We start from the raw sequence: 19,240 nt of genomic DNA, 5'->3' as shown, positions 1-19,240 counted from the left end.
CTTCAGATCAGGAGACCCACTCAAATATAAGGAATCCAAGTATGACCTTCGCAGAGCCATTAAGACAGCCAAGGACCAATACCGATCCAAACTAGAGACCCAGACAGACACTCGGCGACTATGGCAAGGACTGAATGACATCGCAGGTTCTAAAGAGAGACAGTGCAAGATAGCAGAAAATGACCCTCCCTCCCAGATCGTCTCAATGCCTTCTATGCTGGCTTTGAGCAGAAGTTTGGCGGAGAGATAACACCTATTCTGTCAAGTCCTGATGAACCTATCCCAATAGTCTTTGCATCAGAGGTCAGATCAGTTTTTCTTTGTGTGAATCCAAGGAAAGCGATGGGACCAGATGGAGTACCAAGTCGTGCATTCAGAGCATGCGCAGATCAACTGGCAGAGGTCTTCTCGGACATCTTCAACCTCTCCCTGCAGCAGGCTACTGTCCCTGCCTGTTTCAAGAGGGCCAACATCATCCCTGTGCCTAAGAAGGCTCATGCAGCATGTCTCAATGACTACAGCCCAGTGGCCCTACATTCGGTGGTCATGAAGTGCTTTGAAAGACTGATCAGGGCATTAATCAACTCTAGCCTCCCCACTACTCTCGACCCACTTCAATTTGCCTATTGGATCAACAGATTCATGGCAGTTGCCATAACACTTGCCCTTCACTCCTCCCTAGAACATCTTGACACCAAGAACAACTATGTAAGAATCCTACTCATTGACTGCAGTTCAGCCTTCAACACTATTAGCCCCTCGAGACTGATTACTGAACTTAGTGATCTCGGACTAAGCCCCACTCTCTGCAACTGGATCCTCAGTTTCCTGACCCATAGGCCACAATCAAGGAAGATTGGGGACAATATTTTATCCTCAGTAACATTCAACACTGGAGACCTCCAGGATGTGTACTCAGCCCCCTACTGTGCTCACCAGATACCCATGATTGTGTCACCAAAAATCAGACTAATGCCATTTACAAGTTCGCTGATGACACCACCATAGTCGTTCGAATCTCAGATGGCGACGAAACAGACTGCAGACAGGAGGTGGAATAACTGGAAAAATGGTGCACCAAGAATAACCTAGCTCTAAATACCGGCAAAACCAAGGAACTCATTATTGACTTTTGGAGGGATGTTACTCATGCCCATCTACACATTAACAGCACAGAGGTGGAATGAGTGGAAAGTGCCAAGCTCCTGGGAGTGGTCATCAACAACAAGCTTTCTTGGACTTTTCATGTGGATGCATTGGTTACAAAGGCCCAACAATGTCTCGTCTTCCTTAGGCAGCTGAGGAAATTTGGCATGATGGTGAATACCTTTGCCAACTTTCATAGGTGCATTGTGTGCTGATGTATCATTGCCTGGTATGGCAACTGTACCATTCAAGACCGGAGACAGTTACAGAGAGTGGTGAACTCAGCCCGGACAATAACAAAGGCCAACCTCCCATCTATAGAATCCACCTACCCGCTGTCAAGGAAAGGCCGCCAGCATTCTCAAAGATCCATCCCACCCTGGCAATGATTTTCTACAACCTCTATCACTGGGGAGAAGGTACAGAAGCCTGAACATATGCACCAGCCGGTTTCAAAACAGTTTCTACTCTTCTGTTATTAGAATACTGAATGGACTCACAAACTCTTAACATTTGCCTGTACCTGTGTTTTCGTTTTTGCCGCTGTTTACCTATTATTTACCTATCTATGCTACTTAACTCTGTGATCTGCCTGTAATGCTCACAATACAAAGCTTTTCACTGTGCCTCGGTATACGTGACAATAAATTCAATTCAATTAAATTCTCTCCTGCTGAGTTTCACCTGCATTCTCTCTATTTATTCATGTTGCGCACAACAGTTACTGATTGAATTCAAGGCTACGAGGCAGAACATAAGAATTAAGAAAGTAGAAAATGATTGGTAGCAGTAAGAGGCAATACCATAGTGAGGCACCTGATGTTGTGGAAAAAATATAGAGAATCACCAGGAGATGCAGAGAGTTCTTCAAGAAGTAGGTCTTTTATTTGCAAACAAAAAACCGTGACACTGAGAAAGCAGATTCTCGAATGCCCATGAACTTCAGAGTCTGTGGATTTTTATATTTTTTTTATCATGTTTCTGTTAGCTTATCAGCATGTCCAACTATATTAATCAAAGTACCTCACTGTGGCTAAACAATGGACCAGTGATGGTAGTTCCCATTATCTCTTTAGCTGTAATTCTACTTAATGTTATTCTAATGTCATGGTTAGATATTTATTGCTAACTCTGCTATAATGGTCTTTCATTCCAGACCCTACTTGATATTTTCCTCATGTCATGATTAGATATTTATTATCACTTCTGCTACAGTGATCTTTCATTGTAGACTAACCTATCATGATAGATATTTAGCTATTCCATCTAGTACAATAGTCTCCTGTCTCAAGCTGACTCTACTATTAATTAGATATTTTAATGTCATGTCCCAAATATTTACGGTCCCAATCCTGTCATAATAACATTTAACAGAGAAATTTACTTTAGTACTTGTGTTATCTCATCTCGCCATAGTGACCTTTCAGCCTTACTCTGCTAATTGGTGTAAGAATGTTCCACTATAGTTATCCCATCCTGCCTTCCACAGAACACAGATTCCAGTGGTCTTCATGCTTTAAAACTTCCCATGCTTTCATGTTCTTTATTTTCCATAAGAATGTCAGAAAATGCTATTTACCAGAGAATCATAGAGTTTTAACAGTATGGAAAGACACCCTTTGGCCTATCTTGTCTTTGCCAGTCATCAAACAACCCATTTTCTGTTCCTATTTTCTAAGACTTAGCTTTTAGGTTTGTATACTATGGAGTTTCAAGTGCTCATCTAAATAGTTCCTGTATGTTTGAGTGTTCCATCTCTACAAGCCTTTTAGGTCATGATTTGTAGGTGCCAGTGTTGGACTGGGGTGTACAAAGGTAAAAATCACACAACATCCAGTTATAGTCCAAAGATTTATTTGGAAGCACTAGCTTTCGGAGCGCTGCTTTTAGGTAGTGGGTTTCAGGCACCCATCACCCTCGACATGATTTTTTTTCCCTCAAATTCCCTCCAAAGCCCCTGCTCCTAACCTTAAAACTGTGCTACTGGTTATTGACCTCTGTAAGGGCAAGATTTCTCTCTATCTTCCCTGCCTATGTCCCACAGAACTTTGTACACCTCAATCAGGTCTTCAGCCTTCTCCACTCTAAGGAAAACAACCCCAGTCTATCTAGTCTGTTTACAATTTTTAATTTATATCAGTTATTAAGTTCAATGAAGAATGTCCAAACTGGAAAGGTAGTGAAATTGAAGGGGGTCAGGCTAACGTTAAAGAATGAACTACAATGGTCTGGCCCAGATTGTCCAATCTCTGGATGGTCTGACGCATCCCTTAATGATATGCAATGGGACCCTGCAGAGTTCCTTAGACCATAAGACATAGGAGTGCAAGTAAGGCCATTTGGCCCATCGAGTCCATGCCGCCATTTAATCATGGCTGATGGGCATTTCAACTCCACTTACCCGCACTCTCCCCATAGCCCTTAATTCCTTAAGAGATCAAGAAGTTATCAACAGTTAATGTCCCGGTTTCCACTGTGCTTGTGGCAATGAATTCCACATTCTCTGGTTGAAGAAATGTCTCCTCATTTCTGTCCTAAATTGATCCCCTCTAATTCTAAGGCTGTGCCCATGAGTCCTAGTATCTCCGCCTGATGGAAGTAATTTCCCAGCGTCCACCCTTTCTAAGTCATGCATTATCTTGTAAGTTTTTATTAGATCTGCTCTCAACCTTCTAAACTCTAATGAATACAATCCAAGGAATCCTCAGCTGTTCATTGTATGTTAGGCCTGCCATTCCAGAGATCATCCATGTGAATCTCTGCTGGACACACTCCAGTGCCAGCATGTCCTTCCTGAGGTGTGGGGCCCAAAATTGGACACAGTATTCTAAATGGGACCTAACTAGAGCTGTATAAAGTCTCAGAAGCACATCACTGCTTTTATATTCCAACCCTCTTGAGATGGAGCAGCACGGTGGCTCAGTGGTTAGCACTGCTGCCTCACAGGTTCAATTCCATCCTCAGGCGACTGACTGTGTGGAGTTTGCACATTCTCCCCTTGTCTGCGTGGGTTTCCTCCGGGTGCTCCGGTTTACTCCCACAGTCCAAAGATGTGCAAGCCAAGTGAATTGGCCATGCTAAATTGCCCATAGTATTAGATGCATTAGTCAGAGGGGGGTGGGTTGCTCTTCAGAGGGTTGGTGTGGACTTGTTGAGCTGAAAGGCCTGTTTCCACACTGTAGGGAATCTAATCTAATCTAATCCAATAAATGACAACATTGTATTTGCTTTATTAATCATGGACTCAATTTGCTAGTTAATCTTCACAGAATCCTTAACTGGCACTCCCAGATCTGTTTGTACTTTGGCTTTATGAATTTTCACACCATTTAGAAAATAGTCCACGCCTGTATTCTTTTTTCTAAAGTGCAAGACCTCGCATTTGATCACATTGAATTTCATCAGCCATTTCCTCAGCCGCTCTCCTAAACTGTCTAAATCTTTCTAAAGCCTCTCTACCTCCTCAGTACTACTGCCTGTCCACCTAACTTCGTATCATTGGCAAACTTCGCCAGAATGCCCCCAGTCTCTTCATCCAGATCATTAATATATTGTAGAAAGTGAACAGCTGCGGCCTCAACACTGAACCCTACAGGACACCACTTGTCACCAGCTGCCATTCTGAAAAAGAACCTTTTATCCCAACTCTCTGCCTTCTGTCAGACAGTCAATCCTCAATCCATGCCAGTAGCTCACCTCGAACACCATGGACCCTCACCTTACTCAGCAGCCTCCCATGAGCACCTTATCAAAGGCCTTTTGATAGATAACATCCACTCAGTTTCCCTGGTCTAACCTACTTGTTACCTCTTCAAAGAATTTGAAAAAGTTTGCCAGGTGCGAGCTCCCCTTAGTAAACCCATGCTGACTTGTTCTAATCCAACCCTGCACTTCCAAGAGTTTGGAAATCTCAATCTTAATGATGGATTTTAGAATTTTACCAACAACCTAGGCTAATTGGCCTATAATTTTCCATCTTTTGTCTTGATCCTTTCTTGAACAAGGGGGTTACAACAGCAATTTTTCAATCATCTGGGACTTTCCCTGACTGCAGTGATTTTTGAAAGATCACAACCAATGCCTCTGCTATTTCCTCAGCCACCTCCCTCAGAATTCTGGGATGTAGCCCATCGGGGCCAGGAGATTTATCTCCTTTTAGACCTAGATTAGACTACTTACTCGGGGCCAGGAGATTTATCTCCTTTTAGACCTAGATTAGACTACTTACAGTGTGGAAACAGGCCCTTCGGCCCAACAAGTCCACACCGACCCGCCGAAGCGTAACCCACCCATTCCCCTACATTTACCCCTTTACCTAACACTACGGGCAATTTAGCATGGCCAATTCACCTGACCTGCACATCTTTGGACTGTGGGAGGAAACCGGAGCACCCGTAGGAAACCAACGCAGACACAGGGAGAATGTGCAAACTCCACACAGTCAGTCGCCTGAGTCGGGAATTGAACCCGGGTCTCTGGCGCTGTGAGGCAGCAGTGCTAACCACTGTGCCACCGTGCCGCCCACCTTTTAGCTTTCTAGCATTTTCTCTTTTAAATGGCGACCATACTCTACTCTGCCCCCGACTCTCCTTAATTGTTGGGATATAACTCATGCCTTCCACCTTGAAGATGCAAAGTATCTGTTAAGTTCTTTGGCTATTTCCTTATCTCCCATCACTAGCCTTCCTGCATCAATTTGGAGTGGCCCAATGTCTACTTTAGCCTCTCGTTTGTTTCTAATGTATTGAAAGAAACATTTACTATCATTTCTAATATTACTGGCTAGCCTATCTTCATATTTGGTCCTCTCCTTCCTTATTTCTCTCTTTGTTATCCTCTGTTTGCTTTTATCTTCTGATTTCCCAGTGCTCTTGGCCACTTTATAGACTCTCTCTTTTTCTTTGATACATTTCCTGACTTCCTTTGTGAGCCGTGGCTGTTCAATCCTACCCTTCCCCACCCCTCTCCACTTCACAGATACTCTTTTTTTTTCTCTTTGAGATGAACCTCTGTATTGTGTCCTCAATTACACCAGAAATGCCTGCCACTGTTGCTCTACTGTCTTCCCCACTAGGCTCTGCTTCCAGTCTATTTTCATCAGTTCCTCTCCCATGCCCCTGTAATTGCCTTTATTTATGTGGAACACCCTTACATCCAATTTTGCCTTCTCTCTCTCAAACTGCAGACTGAACTCTTTATATTATGATCGCTGCTTCCTAAGTGTTCCCTTACTTTAAAATCTTTTATAAATTCTGGCTCATTAAGTCCAGAATACCCTGCTCCCTTGTGGGCTCCATCACAAGCTGTTCCAAAAAGCAATCCTGTAAGCATTCCATGAATTCCCTTTGTTTGGATCCACCTGCAACATTATTCACCCAGTCCACCTGCATGTTAAAGTCCCCCATGATCACCGTGACCTTGCCTTTCTGACATGCCCTATTTATTTCCCGGTACATCTTGCGCCCCTGATCCTGACCATTGTTAGGAGATCTGAACATAACTCCCATTATGGTTTTTTTGCCTTTGTGGTTCCTCATTTCCACCCACGAGACTCCACATCTTCTGAACCTATGTCATTCAGTGCCACAGATTTAATTTTATTCTTAACTAACAAGGCAACCCTGCACCCTCTGCCCACCTCCCCGTCTTTTCGATAAGTTGCAAATCCTTGGATGTTTAACTGCCAGTCCTGAACCCCCTGCAACTACATCTCTGTGATGCCTACCACATCATAATCATTCACAATGATTTGTGCCGTTAATTCATCTACTTTATTACGAATACTATGAGCATTCAGGTAAAGTGCCTCAATGCTAACTTTTTTATCATTATTAGAAATATTGGAAATCATAAGATGTCCTAAGTTATCCTTCCCTTTTGCTGCATTCCTAGTCTGCCTCGAGCTTAAACCCACCTGCACACATGCTGTCCTACTACTTATCTTTCTATTTAACTCCACACTCACTGTCGCTTTGACTTTCGCTTCCTTCGACTCAGACGTTTAAAGTCCGACTGACCACTCTATTTCCTTTTCACTAGAAAACTGGTTCCGAATTGGTTCAGTTGGAGACCTGACACAATGAGCATAAGAACTGCCTAGAAAGCTTAAACCATAGGAACTGCCCAGAACGATTAAACCATTAGGACAGAGCGCTTCAGATACATGGATCATCGGGATACCTTCTAGGGAAGATGGGACCTGTATGAGAAGGACGGGTTGCACCTGAACTGGAGGGGCACTAATATCCTGGTTGGGAGGTTTGCTAGAGCTCTTCAGGAGGGTTTAAACTAGACTGGCAAGGATTGGGAACCTGGGCTGCGAATCAGATGATGGAGTAGATAGTGAGCAGCCAGATACAACATGCAGAGTCTGTGAGGAGGGATGGGCCCTCGATAGGGCAAAGGCGCAGTCAGTGTGATGGATTGAAGTGTGTCTATTTTAATGCAACAAGTATCAGGAATAAGGGTAATGAAGTCAGGACATGGATCAATACTTGGTACTATGATGTTGTGGCCATTACAGAGACTTGGATATCAATGGTTGTTGGATGTTCCAGGGTTTAGATGTTTCAAAAGGAATGGTGTTGGGGAGTAGGTAAAAGAGGTGGAGGAGTGGCATTGCTAATCATGGATAGTATCACAGCTGCAGAAAGGGAGATCGTTGAGGAGGGTTTGTCTACAGAGTCAGTATGGGTGGAAATCAGAAACAGGAAAGGAGCAGCCACTTTATTGGGAATTTTCTACAGGTCCCTTAATAGCAACAGAGACACAGAGGAGCAGATTGGAACGCAGATTTTGGAAAGGTTATTGTCATAGGTGACTTTAACTTCCCTAATATTAATTGGATCCTGCTTAATTCAAATATTTTGGTTGGCGCAGTTTTCGCCAGGTGTGTCCAGGAAGGGTTCCTGATGCATTATGTAGAGAGGGCGACTAGAGGGGAGGCCATATTGGATTTGTACTCGGCAACGAACCATGCCAGGTTTTGGTGGGAGAGCATTTTCAGTGCTAGTGATCACAACTCTTTACTGACCTTTACTATACTCATGGAGAGAGATAGGAGCAGAAGGTATGGGAAAGTATTTAATTGAAGGAGGGGGGAGTTACAATGCTATTAAGCAGGAACTTGGGTTCCTAAATTGGGAAAAGATGTTCTCAGGGGAAAGCATGACAGAAATGTGGAGGTTGTTTAGGAAGAACTTGCTGACAGTGCTGGACAGGTTTGTCCCACTGAGGCAAGGAAGGGATGGTAGATTGAAAGAACCGTGGGTGACAACAGATGTGGAACATCTAGTCAAGAGGAAAAAGGTAACTTAAGGTTGAGGAGGCAAGGCTTTAGAGGGTTATAAAGTAGCCAGGAAGGAACTGAACAATGGATTTAGGAGAACTAGAAGGGGGTGTGAAAAAGCTTTAGCGGGTAGGATTAAGGAAAATGCTAAGGCATTTTACATTTATGTGAGGAACAAGAGGATGACCAGAATGAGGGTAGGACTGATTAGGGATAGTGGAGGGAACTTGCGCCTGGAGTCAGAGAAAGTAGGGAAGGTTTAGATTTAGATTTGATACAGTGTGGAAACACGCCCTTCAACCCAACAAGTCCGCAACCCACCCAGACCCATTCCCCACATTTATCCCTTCACCTAACACTACGGGCAATTTAGCATGGCCAATTCACCTAACCTGCACATTTTTGGACTGTGGGAGGAAACCGGAGCACCCGGAGGAAACCCACGCGACGCGGGGAGAATGTGCAAACTCCACACAGTCAGTCGCCTGAGGCGGGAATTGAATCTGGGTCTCTGGCGCTGTGAGGCAGCAATGCTAACCACAGGTCCTAAATGAATACTTTGCTTCAGTATTTACTACTGAGGGGGACCTTGACATTTCTAAGGACAGCGTGAAACATACTGATAGCTAGAACAGGTTGATGTTAGGAAGGAGGATGTGCTGTAAATTCTTAAAAAACATAACGATAGATAAATCCCCTGGGCCAGAGGGATATACACTAGGTTATAACAGGAAGTAAGGGAAGAGATTGCTGAACCTTTAGCTATGATCTTTGCATCCTCACTGTCCATTGGAGTAGTGCCAGATGATTGGAGGGTAGCAAAAGTTATTCCCTTGTTCAAGAAAGGAAATAGGGATAATCCTGGGAATTACAGACTAGTCAGTCTTACATCAGCGGTGGGCAAAGTATTGGAAATGATTCTGAGAGATAGGATTTATGATTACTTGGAAAACCATAGCTTGATTAGAGATAGTCAGTGTGGCTTTGTGAGGGGCAAGTCACGCCTCCCAAGTTTTACTGAAATCTTTGAGGATGTGACAAAACACATTGATGAAGGTAGAGCAGTGGATGTGATGTACATGGATTTCAGCAAGGCGTTTGATAAGGTTCTGGATCAGTGGTGCTGGAAGAGCACAGCAATTCAGGCAGCATCCGAGGACAGGCAAAATCGACGTTTCGGGCAAAAGCCCTTCATCAGGAAAGGTTTGATAAGGTTCCCTATGGTAGGCTCATTCAGAAAGTAAGGAGGCTTAGGATACAGGGAAATCTGGCTGTCTGGATACAGAATTGGCTGGCCCAAAGAAGACAGAGGATGGTAGTAGAAGGAAAGTATTCAGCCTAGAGTTCAGTGACCAGTGACGTTCCACAGGGATTGGTTCTGGGACTTCTGTTATTTGTGATTTTTATAAATAACTTGGATGAAGAAGTGGAAGGGTGCATTAGTAAGTTTCCCGATCACACGAAGGTTGGTGGAACTGTGGGTAGTGTGGAGGTCTGTTGTAGGTTGCAATGGAATGCAGAACTGGGCTGATAAGTGGCAGATGGAGTTCAACCTGGAAAAGTGTGAAGTCATTCACTTTGGAAGGTTGAATTTGAATGCAGAATACAGGGTTAAAGGCAGGATTCTTGGCAGCGTGGAGGAACAGTGGGATCTTGGGGTCCATGTCCATAGATCATTCAAAGTTGCCACCCAAGTTGATAGGGTTGTTAAGAAAACATATGGTGGGTTGGCTTTCATTCGCAGGGGATTGAGTTTAAAAGCCGTGAGGTCATGCTGCAGCTCTATAGAGCCCTAGAATATTATGTTCAGTTCTGGTCACCTCATCATGGGAAAGATTTGGAAGGGTGCAGCGGAGATCTACCAAGATGCTGCCTGGACTGGAGAACATGTCTTATGAAGAAAGATTGAGGGAGCTAGGGCTTTTCTCATTGAAGTGAAGGATGGGAGGTGACTTGATAGAGGTGTATAAGATATTGAGAGGCACAGGTAGAGTGAATGTCTGTCACAAGGGGGCATAATTTTAAGGTAGTTGGAGGAAGTTTAGGGGAAATGTCAGAGGCACGTTTTTTACTTAGAGAGTGGTGGGTGCATGAAATGCTAGCAGTGGTAGTAGAGTCAGATACATTAGGGACATTTAAGAGAGTCTTGGAAGATAGTACAATGAAGGGTATGTAGGTTAGTCTGATCTTAGAGTAGAATGAAAGTCTGGCACAACATCGAGGGCCGAAAGGCTGTACTGTGCTGTACTGTTCTATGTTGATTAATGGTCAATTACCTTTCACCTGGAACTCTCTGAAACATCTTCAACTTTGATTTACCAGTCAATGGTCCATAAGTCCTGATCGACATTTCTGCAGTGCAGACTGGAGTTGCATGTAGGGATCAGAAAGATATCCCAAACATCTGACTCTGGAATTGCACAGGAAATTGGAATTTCCTTGAGCAATTATTTGAATCTTGAAAAATTGCCTTAGAGTCAGATTCATTTAAGTTTAATAGCTACTCAAGAAAACCTGCTCTAGTTGCTGGATAACTACTAAACTGAATCTCCAACTCACTACTGACCACTCCCTCAAAAGTATTTCTCCTTCATCCGAAACCTGCACAACCTGACCCCCTCATCCTATCCTGAAGCACTAATCTACCACCCTGTCATCCACATGGCACCCTATTCTCTCAGCCATATGCCAATCCATTCCCACATCTACATACCTAGTTTTTTACAGTAGCTCTCAAAGGTGCAGGACATTTAAAGTGCAGATTATAGCTCTTGTTGTTGAAAAAGGGAGCACATTTTCCATGCTGATCTACACAGCTACTGACTGCAATCAATCCTGGATTGGCCTTTGCTATTTTATATTTTATATATTTTACTGTCTGGGAAATTTGAGGCCAGATCTGATCAAAATGTAAATATGTTTTTGACTGATCAAGATCACATATAGGATTCCTGACCCTAATCAGTAAATCTGGGCCAGTGACTTTAAGCAGATTGGACTCACCTGGATAGTTAGGCAGGAAGTGTTAGAGGAAAAACATATCTAACTCCTGAGTAACTTCAACTAAACAGACACCTCATTGACTCCCTGCACCCTCTGAAAACTCAATTTTATCTCCCCCCCCGATAACCTCTCAACTAACTCCATCTCTCCGCCTTCAAGCCAATTACTCCTTTGCTCCTGACCGAACCCATCCAATTTGACACAACCGTCATGCTGACACAATCATGTCATCCTATCTTCTCATCCACTTACCATTCTTCTCTTCATAGCTTCCCAAACAGGCTCCATGGTACGTAACTCTCTAGGTACTAGAATGTGTCAGCTCGTGCCATGAAAAGGGGGCATGCTTCAACAAGGATTTTCTGCATCTGTAAAAATCACAGGTAAGTAACTGTGCATTCTTTAGACTGGTCTGGGTTAGAAATAAGGATTTCGACCAACAATGGAAGATTTCAGCCAGTGTTCCAGAGCTTGAGACATGTGCAACTGATGAGGCACCTACCAATGGTGGAGCAATTATTAGAAACAGGAATAGGCCAGGCAGCCCATTGAGCCCGTTGTACTGTTCTGTTTGATTATGATCGATCAATGCCCTTTCTCATATTATTCCCATGTCTAATATAATTTGGTTTCAGTTAAGCTAACGTAAGTTGATTTTATCTAGTTTGACTTAATCTAGGCTAAGTTAGGTTAGTTTAGTATAAGTTAAGCTAATTTAAACTAATTTGATAAGTTCAATTATTTATTGAATTATAATGTGGAAAGATTTTTCCGTACCTTTGAGATAGTTTTGGTTTGTTTAGTAGAATAGTAGGTAGTTTATTGTTAATGTTTTTGTAATTACCACCTTTTTTTATTTTTATGATTTTGTAAAAATTGAAAACCTTTTTCAATAGAAAAAATACAGGGTGATTAAAAAGGTGTTCTAATTAGCATTTAAAAATCTGTCAATTTTCAAACATACTCAATGACTGAGCTATCAGAGAATTCCAAAGATTTACAAGCCTCTGAGTAAAATAGAAGTTTTTCCTTAATTCTATCTTAAGTGATTCCCTTCATTTTGAAATTGTCCCCCCTGGATCTATACTCACCAAGCAAAACAGCTTACAGCATCTACCTTATCAAACCTTATACATTTTGTATGTTTCAATGTGGCCACTTCTCACATTTGATAATACAGGTCCTTTTTCTCCAATCTCCCTTCATAGGTAAGTGCAGCCTCTCAAGGAACAAGTCTGGTGAACATTTGTTGCATCTGCTCAATGGCACTAAAATCCTTCTTAAGGAAAAGGGTCCAGAACTGCACATAATATGGTCCAAGTGTGGTCTACCCAAGGTTCTGTACTATTGAAGAAATACTTCATTCCTTCTGTACTCAAATCCCCTTGTGATAAAGGCTAATACGGCATTAATCTTTGTAATTGCCTACTGCACCTACTTGGTAGCATTTGGCGACTTATTGACAGGTACACCAAGGTCCCTTTCTACATCTTATGTTCCAATATCTTACCATTTCAGTAACATCCTGCATATCTGTTCGTCCTTTCAAAATTAATCTCATATTTTCCACATTATTATTCCATCTTCCATGTTTTTTTTCTCTTTCACTCTGTCTATCTAAATTCCTCTGAAGCTGCTTTGCAACTTTTTCACAGCACATACAGCCATACAGCATGGAACAGAACCTTCGATCCAACCAGTCCATGCCAAATATAATCCCAAACTAAACTAGTCCCACCTACCTGCTCCTGGCCCATATCCCACCAAACCTTTTCTATTAGAGTCGGAGAGATGTACAGCATGGAAACAGACCCTTCGATCAAACCCGTCCATGCTGACCAGATATTCCAACCCAATTTAGTCCCACCTGCCAGCACCTGGCCCATATCCCTCCAAACCCTTCCTATTCATATACCCATCCAAATGCCTCTTAAATGTTGCAATTGTACCAGCCTCCACCACATCCTCTGGCAGCTCATTCCATACACGTACCACCCTCTGTGTGAAAAAGTTGCCCCTTAGGTCTCTTTTATGTCTCTTTTATTTCATGTATCTATCCAAATACCTTTGAAATGTAATAAAACTGCATCCACAACTTCTTCAGAATGTTCATTCCACATGCAAACCACCCTGTGTGCAAAAAAATTGCCTCTTATGTCTTTTTAAAATCTCTTTCCTCTCACCTTAAAATTGTAGCCTCTGGTCTTGAAATTCCACATCTTAGGAAAAAGACAACTACCATCAACTCTATCTAAACCTTTCATTGTTTTACAAACTTTTATCAAGACAGTTCTCAACCTCTTATGCTCCAGTGAAAAAGGTCCCAGACTATCCAGCCTTTCTTTATAATTCAAATCTTCCATACCCTGCTCTATTCTGGTAGATCTCTTTTGAACCCTCTTCAGCTTGATAATATCCTTTCTATAACTGGGTGACCACAACTGGACACATTATTCCAGAAGAGGCCTCACCAATGTCCTCTACAGCCTCAACATAACGTCCCAACTCCTATACTCAAAGGGCCCAGCAGTGAAGGCAAGCGTGCAAACTCCTTTTTAACCACTTTTTTTTATTGAAAAAGGTTTTTATTTTTTACAAAATTATAAAAATACAAAAGGTAATATACCAATCTTATATTACAAAAACATTAACAATAAAGTACCTGGGGATCCAAGATGGTGGCGACCCAGCAAGTCTGAGTCTATAGTGCTCCTCCCAAGACTTGGGCAAAGTGGGTCACCCGCCTCCACCACACTCACCAAATCATTTTACTTAATGTAATTAGTTGCATAGTACTGAATTTAAACAATTTAATCTCCAGTAAAAATGACTAAAGGGAAGGGAGCCCTCAGTTCTCAGCAGGCAGGAATCCCTCCCCCACCCTCTCCAGCTGCAGCAGAGGTGTCCGCAGCCGTCCTGGGGGACTTACCTACAGTGACGAGCCTCGTGGAAATAATCTCTAAACTCGATGCGAAGGTTGACGCCTTCATCGAAGAGTCCCGGAGCCGATGGGACTCACTCTCGGCTGCGCTACAAAAGCATGACCGAGACATCTAGGAAATTGAGCCCAAGTCGGAGGGGTGGAGCTAAAGGCCGCGACCTCCGAGACCATTGCAGACTCGGCCGTGGATCGGGTCCAAACTCTCGAACAGCGAGTTCGGATCTTAGAGAATCACATTGATGACCTTGAGAATCAAGCTCGTCGGAAAAGTATTCGTTTGCTGGGCCTTCCCAAACGGGAAGAGGAAGGCCAACTTACAGCGTTTGTCGAGCAGTGGCTTCCACAGCTTTAAATCTGGAGGTTGGATCATGCCAGGTAAGGGTGGAATGGGCCTACCGGGTTGCAATATGCGGGCCCAGCTCGAACCAGCACCCCCGCCCGATCCTGTTCCTGCTGCAGAGCTATAAAGAGAGGCAGATACTCTTAGAAGCTTTCAGAAATCTGGGGAAAGATCCCCAAACCATGATTTATAAAGGATCCAAGATTATGTTATTCCAGGACTTTTCCCCAGCTCTGGTCCAAAAGAGGAAGGCGTTTGATGAAGCGAAGAAGTGTTTAAGGGACTTAAATATTCAGTACTCCTTGCGCTACCCAGCTACGCTACGCTTTAACCATGAAGGGTCTGTGTATAACTTCGGATTGCCGGAAAAGGCCAAGGAATTTTTGGACTCTCTTAGATAAATTGTAAGAATAAATTGATGTTGTTTTGCTCTCCCTCCACTCCGGTTTACACCCCCACCTTTTTTTTATATTAATCCCTTTTTTTACCTTACTGTTTAATATTATCATTGGGGGTGGGGAGAGGGATTTATTTATTTGTTCTCTACTTAACGATTTTCTCCCCTTTTTTTATATATATATATATGCCGGGGGGGCGGGGGCAGGGGGGGGGGGTGTCTAGTTAATGTTGGTGGAGGGAGGTGGTTACCTTATCTTATTTTATTTCTATCTTTCAGAGCGGGGTTGTTTTCCCCTGTTATTTTGTATTATTATATTTAATTATTACTTGTTGAGGCTGTAATTTTATAGTTATATATGTTTATACATGATATTAACATTACCAAATATATCCAGGTGTTGGTGTGGGTGGGGGGTGGGGGCTCACTGTTAACTCTAGCTCTGTAGTATATTTGGATTTTCATCATCCTATCGAGGAGAGCCTGGGTCAAGGGTGAGGCACTGGTTGAGAGAGGATATGATAGACTTTTGGAAAGGAAGTGATACCCCCTGGGAACAAGGGGGAAAATCTCCATTTAAATACGTTTTATATTTTTTTTATTTAGAAATAATTTTTTATTATATTGATGTGAGTGTATTAAAGAGCCTTTACTTTTGTGAATTTTATATGCTCTATGCCCGGGATGTTCTGGATAGGGTTTCCCCTTCCAAGGGGTCTCGGACTTGCCCAGATGATTATGGTTGATCAGTTGGTAAAGTGGTGCACCTGGAATGTCAAGGGGAGTAATTCACCAGTCAAAAGGAAGAAACTATTATCAAACCCTCAAGAAAGAAAGGGTTGATATAGCTCTCCTACAGGAGACACACTTATTGGATAAAGAACACTTGAAATTACGACAGGGTGGATTTGATCAGGCCTTTTTTTCTTCTTTCAGCTCAAAAAGCAGGGGAGTTGTTATTCTTATTTGGAAGAATTTCCCTTTCAAAATCCTAAATTAGATAAAAGACGAATCTGGACAATATATTCTGATTAAAGCCCTTATAAATGGAGAGGAATATGGGATCTTAAATTTGTATTGTCCCCCGGCACAACCTTTTAAATTTATTCTCAAAATTGATGGTGCATGTCATACAATTATAGGGGGAAATTTTAATTGTATTATGGATCCGGAAAGAGATAGGATTCCCAAGAGTACTGCAGGAGTATCTCCCAGATCTAGACAATTGGTGGATTTGAACAAAGAATTAGGACTAGTAGATGTATGGAGATGCCTTCATCCACAAGACAGATTTTTTTTTACTCCAATCCATATAAATATCATACCAGAATTGATATGTTTTTTGCCCCCTCGATTTTTAAAAATTCCATATCATCCTGTAAAATAGGCAGTATAGCAATTTCTGATCATGTTGCTGTATATATGGAAATCAAGGCGAGGAACAATGAGACATCCCCTCGGCATTGGCGTATGGACCCTTTCCTAATGAAAGATAGTAAATTTGTAAAGTATTTCTCTCAAGAATTTAAAATTTTTTTAGAAATTAATTCAGGTACAGTTAGCAATCCATCAATGATGTGGGAGACCATTAAAGCTTATGCGCGAGGTTTGATCATCTCATACTCAGCGACCCAGAAAAATTTAAAGGGAAAACAACAGTGTCTGCTCGAAGCTTGTTTAAAAGCAGCTGAAACAGCATACGCTGACAGACCTTCTATTATCAAATTACAAAGGATTACAGTCCTTAGGACAGCTTGAAACACCACGCTTACCCAAACGGCTAAGAGGGAAATATTATTTGCAAAACAAAGGCTATATGAATTTGGTGATAAACCTGGTAGATACTTAGCATTTCTCACAAAGAGAAAGAAGGCCCCTCAAACTATCACGTCTATCAAGGAAAGTACGGGTATTCTGACTCATGATCATAAAAGGATTAACGCAATCTTTAGAAAATTTTATTCTGATTTATATAAATCGCAGGATTGCGAAGACAGGACTAGGAGGATTCAGAGCTGAAAACTGTGTTGCTGGAAAAGTGCAGCAGGTCAAGCAGCATCCAAGGAGCAGGAGAATTGATGTTTTGGGCATAAGCCCATTTTTTAAAAACCTGACCTTTCCGGACCTAATTCCGGAACAGGTATCGGTCTTGAATGTTCCCCTAACAATCCAAGAAATACTTGACGCAATCAGGCAACTTCAGAACGGTAAGGGACCTGGCCCAGATGGCTTTCAAGTTGAATTCTATAAAGAATTTACAGGAATATTGGCTGGTCCACTTATGGACATGTATAACTATTCATACAGTCAGGGCTGTCTCCCGCCTTCGCTGAAAGAGGCGAATATCTCTCTTATCCTCAAAAAAGGAAAGGACCCAGAAGATTGCGCGTCATACAGACCAATATCCTTGCTAAATGTAGATTTTAAAATCCTATCTAAAACGTTAGCGTTGAGGCTAGAAAGGGTATTGCCACATATCATAAAGGAGGATCAGACAGGGTTTATTAAGGGCCGTAGATCATCCAATAATGTTAGAAGGGGTTTGAATGTGATTCAAGCCTGACATCAGGGAAAGATACCAGGAGTAGTAGTTTCATTAGACATGGAAAAGGCATTCGACAGGGTTGAATGGTCATACTTGTTTTACACATTGGAAAGGTTTGGCATTGGAAAGGTGTTTACCAAATGGGTCTGTATAGTGATCCCAAAGCAGTTGTGATTACCAATGGATTAGGCTAGGATAGCTTCAGTGTGGGTATGGGCTGCCATCAGGGATGTCCTCTCTCGCCATTGCTATTTATGCTAATAATTGAGCCACTAGCAGAAGTTTTACGGACTGACCCTACTATAACGGCCCCGAGAATTGGTACAGGTAAACATAAAATTACCCTTTATGCAGATGATGTTCTTCTATTTCTCAGTAATCCTCTGATGTCTGTGCCTTGCTTAATCCAAGTTATTAATACATTTAGTGCATTTTCAGGCTATAAAATTAATTTCGCAAAATCGGAGGCTATGCCAATGCTTGGCCTTGCTAGTATATCCTACTTATTGGATGGATTCCACTTTCCCTTTCAGTGGTCCCTGGAGGGTTTCTTATATTTAGGCATTTTTATTGCCCCAATATTTGGTCAGTTATACAAGGCTAACTTTACTGGAAAGGATAAGGCAGGACCTCCAGCGATGGGGAGACCTTCCAATTTCCTGGTTAGGTAGAATAGCACTAATTAAAATGAATGTCCGTCTCCTATACCCTATGAGAATGCTTCCGTTGATGCTGCCGAGGCTGGCACTACGTAAATTATATAACTGGTTGGGTTCCTTTATCTAGAATCATAGACGGCTCCTCATTAAGCTGAAGAAGCTACAGCTTCCACAGGCAAGGGGAGGATTGGATTTCCCAGATTTTAGGAAATATCAGTTAAGTTCCCTATTAAGTTACATAGCCGATGCAGAGCCCAACACAGCAGACCTATCAGATCACCACTATCTTGGATCTCCCCCACCACTCTGTCTATATGTGATGTAAACTTTAAAGAATTACGTATCTGCACTCCTAGGTCCCTCTGTTCTACAACAATACCCAGGGCTCTACCATTAATTGTATAAACCCTACCCTTGTTTGTTATACCTAAATGCAATACCTTGCATTTAACCAGATTGAACTTCTTGTTACCACTTACCTTTGTGTAATCAGCAAACTTGGAAATATTACATTTCGTCTCCACATCCAAATTATTGCAATATATTCAAAACAGATGGGCTCAAGTACTGATCATTGCCGTACCCATTAGTCACAGCTTGACAATGTGAGAATGACCTGTTTATTCCTACTGTATTTTCTGCACACTAGTCAATCTTTAATCCCTGTCAGTGTATTACCTCCTATCCCATGTACTTAAATTTTGGTTACCAACCTTGCAGAGGACTTTTTTTAAACCCTTCGGAAAATCAAACTATATTATATCCACCAACTTGTCTTTATCAATTCTGATGGTAAAATGCTCAAAACACTTCAACAGGACACTTGAACATGATTTCTAAATCATAAAATATGTTGATTAGGCCCACTCAGGTAATTACAATTCAAGTGATATTTATCATGTCCTTTATTAGGTAGTTTAA

This window comes from Chiloscyllium plagiosum, chromosome 28 (assembly GCF_004010195.1).
Source record: "Chiloscyllium plagiosum isolate BGI_BamShark_2017 chromosome 28, ASM401019v2, whole genome shotgun sequence".
In the NCBI taxonomy this organism is placed as follows: domain Eukaryota; kingdom Metazoa; phylum Chordata; class Chondrichthyes; order Orectolobiformes; family Hemiscylliidae; genus Chiloscyllium; species Chiloscyllium plagiosum.
Note: the sequence above shows the minus strand (reverse complement) of the source record.